The 7,865-nt window shown below is 38.7% G+C and overlaps 1 long non-coding RNA gene across 1 annotated transcript; it reads left to right on the forward strand.

Annotated features, from left to right (window-relative positions):
* Positions 1 to 4,796: 4,796 nt before the first annotated feature.
* On the forward strand, positions 4,797 to 6,140 carry LOC138135302 (uncharacterized). The gene is made up of 3 exons (XR_011160927.1): positions 4,797 to 5,491; positions 5,544 to 5,676; positions 5,730 to 6,140. It is a non-coding gene; the product is annotated as an uncharacterized lncRNA (long non-coding RNA).
* Positions 6,141 to 7,865: the final 1,725 nt, after the last annotated feature.

The following is a 7,865-nucleotide window of genomic DNA, read 5'->3' on the forward strand; positions in this document are numbered from 1 at the left end:
ATGAACTGGAATCGCTAACCAATCCTTCCGAGGTCATCGGGACGTACCACACTTCCCAGTTGAAGAAGTTCCACGGTCCGGTTGAGGACCCTCCGGCTCCCGTAGCTCCAGTCCGCAGACGAGGACGTCCACGAAAACACCCTATTGTCCAGGCCCAATAGCTTGTCGCTTCATTGGTCCTGAGGGGGAGATTGTAACGCAAATACACCCTCGCGACCGGGAGTAGTTCCGTGACGCTCCACTAGTACGCTCTCGAGGGCGCCACTCCATCTTCCCGGTGCGGCTCTCGCTCTTAGCCAGGATCTCGCCCATTGGTCAAGTTTCCGCGCGCTCTTTTGCATGCCCTCAGGCCATCGGACGAGGGTATAAAAGAAATTGCATCCCCTTGCAACATCAGTTGCGCTTGCTTCGGTGACACAACTCTCTCTCCTCCAGCAGCACCCTCTGTGGTCACTGGTCTTTTCCGAATCAAAAGCAAGCCGACAAGTGGACACTGCGTTTACCCTGACATCCCGAACCCTCTTCTTCGAAGGCATCACCAGGTCCCCCTGACGACACCTCCGTGGAAGCTCGACCCGTGTTTTCGAAATCACTTTGTACATTTACAATAAATAAATACATTCGAAACCACCCTACAACATCATTTTTGATCTTTTCTAAAATTGCCGAAGGGATATAGTTTTTCTTCATAATGGCTCTCCTCTGGTCAGCCAAATTTTGAATAGTAACAGGAAACTGGGGGTACTTACTTTGGAACGCTTTAAATAAATCAAGCCTGTAAGTACTCACAACATCCTGTAGTTTCGTGATCCGAAAATATTCCCGTATAATGAAAATATTCATTTCCATAGTCCATTTTTTGCGTTTTCTAACTTCTGTAGCACCATTGGATTGCAGTGAAGCACTTGCAACAACATTTGGCGCGTTTTTATTAGAGAGCGAATTTATTGACATTTAGACAGTTGTCACGGCACTCTAATGCTATTGTCGAATTATTTTCAATTTATTCTCACTCTCTGGTGATATTATTACAGATTATTTTTTAAACAGTCCTGTCAGCCAATCGTAATGAGAAAAAAATTCAAATAGGCCAATAGCATCAAAATTACACTCATTATTTTTTAAACGGTCCTGTCAGCCAATCGTAATAAGGAAACATTTCAAATGGACCAATAGCATCAAAATTACACTGACAATTTAATTCATACACTAAAAAACCCATAAGCAGCGGTGTTTTTGTCATTATGACAGCGAAAAAAGTTTGTCCTAACTTTTCCAGCGACAAAACGGAACCTAACGTTTGAAAGCGTCTGATTCTAGTAGGTCTACATCATAGTGATTTACGTATTCATTAAATTGTCTTACCGAATTACACTCAAGTTTTTTTTGGGTCGAAGTAAACTTGACATTTATAATTCGAGTTTTGTTGTCTGGCAACTCAAAACTCAAAAAACTGCCAGAAAAAATTACTCGTCCTACGGACTCGAAGGCAGTTTTTTTTTGTATTTGTTTCTTAAGACAATTTTCACTCGTTCGCTTCGCTCACTCGTGAAAATTGTCCCCGAAACAAATACTCGTATCTGAGATCGAAAATTTCCGGCAATTTCGTACCCACTCGTTGTATTACTTATGATAATCTTTAAACTCGAACGTGAAGACGAAGATTTTGTTGCATGAGATCGATGTAAAAAACGATACAGCCATATAGCATTTGGCATTATCATTAATCTTGCGATGAGACCACTGTAACACCTCGTCATGGCTTTGGCGCCATCAATCATTATGGAAATGCATTTCATTCAGTCAATATCACAATCATTATCTTGTGCTAAGTATAAAAGTGTTGAATAACTCCTTTCTATTAGTATTGCATTCTGGTGGTTTCCAAAATAAAATATTATCGGTAACAATCTTCTTTGTGTCGTAAAGGGCCAAAATTTCTAATTGTTGGTAGTTCGAGGGCTTTAGCCCGAGAGATGGATATCGTTCGATGGGCGTAATCATTCGGTGACGCCGTGGTGCATACAAAATTTTATTTTTCACTACGTGTGCTTTAAAAAAAAAATTGGCATCTTTGCAATTATGAATTGATGAGGGCGTTATGAATTAATTACGCCCGCTTATTCTTATTACGCCCTGTATTATGCCCCGGTTGTTATGGACATGTTTACGTATTTCGTATCCTAGGAGTTATCATGCAATTATAGTAAAGTGAAAAATAAATATACATATGTAGCTTGTAGCATTTTAATTTTGCCAAAAAATGTTATTGGCAATTTTTCCTGTGCAATCGCACACTTTTCAAGTAAATCTTAATTAAAAAAAAATACATTCGTTCTTGACAGTGGCTTTAAACGAAAGTAGAAATATTTAAAAACATCGAAAATATTTATAGCTATTAAGACAACAAGTGTTTTATAGACGATTTAAAAATCGAGGTCGTAGTTTAATCAGAGCGCAGGGAGCGAGGATTTAATAGACCGAGGGCCAGTTTACTGAAACGAAATTAAGTTAATCGTAATCAAATGCGAGATTAACTGAACACGTGATCAGGTTGTACCGATTGAAGTTTCGGATTCATGAGTTAATCGGGCATTAAAATGCAGGAGCTATGATGCGAGTGCGAGAGAAATAACTCTCGCCGAGAGAGACAGCACACAAAAATAATAATAATGCTGATACTAATCAAATTGTCAATCAATATAACACATCAAACTTGATGCAGTGTCAGGATGTCGTAATTTGGTAATTGTCAGTAAATAAAATAATTGGGTAAACATTACGTTAACAATGGTGTCATAACGGCTTGTGTCGTGGATCGAGGTGATCGTGGTCGGTACATCTATCACAGGCTTACCTCCTGTAAAATAATAAAATGGGGTGGTGAGTAACCAGTTCGCTGAAAGTGTTGTGCGAGCACAACCAATACATATTTACAATAATAAATCACACACATCTCAAATATGGTACCATCACAATGTCAACGTTAACTCTTAATATCGTTGGTGATTATCAATTATCATCACATATTCATTGAGCTCTAGTACTTTAAGTTATTATCAATTATTATTAACTCTTTGAGCTTTGTCCAGGGTTGTTAGGAAAAGGAAAAGAGTAGGGTTCACTCAGAACCCCCAGGACTCTAACAGTCCACTGCACAACTGTAATCAAACGAGGCGCCCTGATAACACTCAGCGACCCTCAATCAATTGTGATCACCAATCGCGACGGAGTTGTGCAATGAGTACGAGTACTCGCCCCGCCCGATAAACAAATGAGCAGCCCTGATAACACTCAGCGACTCACTCGATTCGTCTACTGACAGCTCCCCGGTCTCTGCAGTCCATGTAATCACAATCAATTTCACACCGCTAGCAGCTCCACGGTCTCTGCTAGCGAACAGTTGCCGGAACAAAGGAAGGTTGGACAGTCTAATTAATTAGCTCGACATGTCGGGGCTCAATCATATCAAAATTAGCAATTGCATCAAACTGTTATGACTCTGATCAAATCAACAACATCACTCTCAATGGTGAAAACAACATCATCTCAATTAATTATAACTCACGAGCAGTCCTGATCCCTGTCAGCGACTCTCAATTCATTATTAATCACGAGCGGTCCTGATCTCAGACAGCGACCCTCAATTAATTAGCAATCACGAGCAGCCCTGATCTCAGTCAGCGACTCTCAATACTCTCAATTAATTATTATAACTCATTCAAAGACTCACCATGCTAATTGTATTTAATTATGGCCATGATCATCATCAATATCAATTATTAAAATAGGTAAACTCACCACATCACCAACAGAAACAGGTTACTCAGTGATACACTCACCTTGTGTAAATTAACTACACCTTTCACAAACTCACTTTCGCATAAACTTTAATAAGATATTCTAATTGGATTCTTTGCTCTACACTCTGTCACAGTTCGTCTTTGACTGACCTAGTCCGCCCTTTAAATACCCTAATAATCAGCATCCAACAATCACGAAATGGGTCTCATGGTCTGACGCTGACAGATTTGTGACGGTCTGGCATCTCGCACTATTGGGGTGTGCGAGAGGGTTGTAAATAATGTCTCGGTACTGTTTTTGTTTGTCTTGAACTATTTATCGAAATTCCTGAAGGTCCAAAACAAGTCTATAAATCCATCTAACTTTTGGACGTGACTTAGACATATGCAAAAGACGAAAACAGGAAAAAAAAATGTGTTTAATATTTCGTTGTCCTACAGATTCGGCCATCCTGCAATCATCTCGTCCCGAGATGTCTCTCATTCATCAGGTTCCACTGTCACTTTCCTTCGAAAGAACTACCTGATGTTATATTTTCCTTGTCGGTGGTTCCGGTTCAATTGAGGCTATTGTAGTACTTGATGTCATAAATTGCAGGGTCGAATTCTTCTTGATAACAATAATTCCCGGCAATTCCGTAAACGTTCGCCCAATGAGTACTGGTCTACTGAAATCCTGATCGTAGTGGTACCCAAGGTGCTCACTTGTTTATTTATTTTTTTTTTTCTTCAAATAACGTAGACGGCGATTTATGATCGCCACCGTTACAACCTCTTTACGAGCGGCACCCAAAATTACACGGACAAATAACTCCACTTTTACTTGAACTGAGAATCAATCAAGACACCGCGTAGTTGTCAGAATAAATCTATTGTTAAGTTGAATTAATTTATTGCATTTAATAACAAAAGAAAATGAGGGAAAAAAAAACAAAACAAAACCTAATGGTACCAAAATTAGTAAACGTATAGATAACTATGGATATTAATTAGCGAGGGGGAGCCGTTGAGTAATAGTTATTTATTATACAAGACGATAAAATTTTATTTTATCTTCGAGAGCGGTTTAAGCCTCGAGGCGTAAGCCGAGAGGCTAATACGCTCGAGAAGATAATGGTGAATTTTATCGTCGTGTACAATACAAAATTTTATTCCATCCTCCATTACTTCGATTGAATTACTGAATTATTTTGATTATGACAATTATAAACGTCAAAAAAATTCAACAATCAAAAAAACGTCAAAAACAGAAAAACAACAATGGATGTTAAACATTAGAAACTCAAAGCGGGGGCTGTTGGCATGGGAGTCGGTTACCGAGATAATTTGTTTATCAACAAAGTTAAAAGCAGTTTCGTGAAAGCGTCGTGAAAGTGTTTCATTTTTGAGGAAATAATGGCCCAATCTTTCCTTAATGAAGATGAATTGTATGTTCCTGAAGATATTATTAAAGAAGCCAGATCTGTTATTGAAAATTTATTGCCGCGAAAATCTGTATCGTTGTATGAAAAAGAATACAATATTTTCTGTGCCTGGAGGAAAAGCAGAAACATAAAAGGTGTATCAGAAGAAATCCTGCTATCGTACTTCGCAGAAAAGGTAAAAAAGTATAAGGCTTCAACATTGTGGAGTTGTTATTCAAAGTTGAAGAGTACCTTACTGATCAAGGAACAAGTAGACATATCAAAGTAAGAAGAATGATTATTTTGAATATTATAATTAAAACGTTTATTTTTTTAGATTTTTGAGTCTGAAGACTTTCCTTAAGCGAGAATACTCAACCTACACACCGATTAAATCAAATGTGTTAGAGAGGGAACATTTTAACAAATTTTTGGAGGATGCACCTGATAAGATTTACTTGTTGATAAAGGTAAGTGTTTTTATTATGGTAGTTTCACTCAATATTAAGTAAATTATCTAAAGGTTGCCTTGGTCATGGGAATCGGCGGAGGATGCAGAATGGATGAATTACACAAAATGAAAATTGACGATATCGAAGATCGAGATAATATTCTGATAATACAAGTTCCCGAAACAAAAACGAATAAGAAGCGTATGTTTACTATTGTGGATAATACGAAAATAGGAGTTAGCAAGTTGGCTTTATACAAAAAATATAGTGATTTAAGACCTGCAAATACACCAACCAAGAGTTTCTTTTTGGGTTATCGCAATGAAAAATGTACAAAGCAAGTGGTGGGAATTAACACATTTTACAAGATGCCCCGAATGATAGCGGAATTTTTAAAGCTGCCATTACCTGAATCTTACACTGGTCATTGCTTTAGGAGATCAAGTGCTACTCTTTTGGCGAACACGAGCTAACACGCTTATGATGAAGAGACATGGTGGCTGGAAATCGAATTCGGTTGTAGAAGGCTACATTGATGAATCAGTTGAAAATAAGAAGGAAATTTGTAACAGAATTTTGATGGGAACAAGCAGCACAAAGAATTGTCAAGGATTTTCAAACGAATTACCTGGTTGCAGTGGCGCTAACCTCATCAAAAGTGAGGATGTCGTTAACTTCATCAAAAGCAAAGATGTCGCTAACGAGAATACTGTCAAATGTGGTGGAAAAGTGTTTAAAAAGTGCACATTTAATTTTTATTAACAATGTTATTTCCGGTTATTTCAATTCAGACGTTTGTAATTTTGATTAAAAAAGAATAAAGAAACTTGTGAAAATGTAATTATTTTATTTTTCTAGACGATAAAACTTCATTTTACCATGAAGAAAACAGTAGATAAAATACCATTTTATCGTTTAGGATGGAATAAAAATGTTTTTATAGCACTGATTGTTTGAAGATTTCGGCGACGACGGTTGTTTCAATTATTAGATTGGTCTCGCTTGTTGTCCGGACTTCCTCAACGGACAATCTGGTTTGAAGTGTCCGACCTGCCCACATTGGTAGCACCGGTTCTCCTGTCTGTCTTTATTCTTGTGACAGTGCCACGAGTTGTGCCCCGTTTTCCCGCAAGCGAAGCACTTCCAATCGTTCTCCTTTGCACCTATCTCAGGTTCGTGGTGCGATTTCTTCTTGTCGGAAGTTTTTGTTGAGGGTACATGTTGGTTAGTTTTGGGTGTCTCCCCTAATGAACACAAATATTGATACAGGGACTCGATAGTTTGATGATTTCCTGCTCTTGCCCCAGTTTTGACAATCACGTCATCAATTCCACCTATGATGCATGACACGGCGTCGGTACCAGTGATTTTACATGCGCTTAAAAGTGCCGACATTTCGTAGAAATATTTGGCGTAATTTTCATCAGGACGCTTTCGGCGACGCATTATTGTGCGCAGATCTTCGTAAAAATCTCTTTTTGATGGGAAAGCCACCTGGATTTTGTCTTTCCACTGCGCCCATGACCATTTTAGAGTTGGAAGGCCTTTGTACCAGGTCTCCGCAAGACCACGAAGCTTCGCGAGGGCGTAATAAATTGTCGCCTCCTCAGACCAGTGAAAAATCTCGCGGAGTTCGTCAACTTTTCTGCACCACTTTTCTGCATTTTGTCCCACCTCCTCGGGGTTAAATACGGGTATAACCTCGCCTCTGCATGAAAAACCTGAGGATTTATTTGCTGTTTGCTGTAGGAACGTTGTCATGACGTCCGTCAAACGGTCAATGGAACTTTCTGTCGTTCCAGATTCATGGGTACGACGGCGTCGGAGTCTCCTTTCTTCCGGAGAGCTCGACTCATGACGACGGCGTCTTCGTTTATGATGAGAACTCATCTTCAAATCTTATCGAAAGGAGAAATAAAAACGAATAAATTTCGGCAATTGTCATTTATACATTTTGTTTCGACCACCTCGACCACCATTTTTAGAATAACCCAATTCAAGATGTTGTTAAAGTTGTACTTAAATAATTTTTAACTGACCACTGACATTAAAATTATCAAAAATGCTCAGGCACACAAGTAACAGATCCCACTTCTGATATAATTTGCAGGAGCTATGATGCGAGTGCGAGAGAGATAACTCTCGCCGAGAGAGACAGCACACAAAAATAATAATAATGCTGATACTAATCAAATTGTCAATCAATA

This window comes from Tenebrio molitor, chromosome 7, assembly GCF_963966145.1.
Source record: "Tenebrio molitor chromosome 7, icTenMoli1.1, whole genome shotgun sequence".
Taxonomy (NCBI): Eukaryota; Metazoa; Arthropoda; class Insecta; order Coleoptera; family Tenebrionidae; genus Tenebrio; species Tenebrio molitor.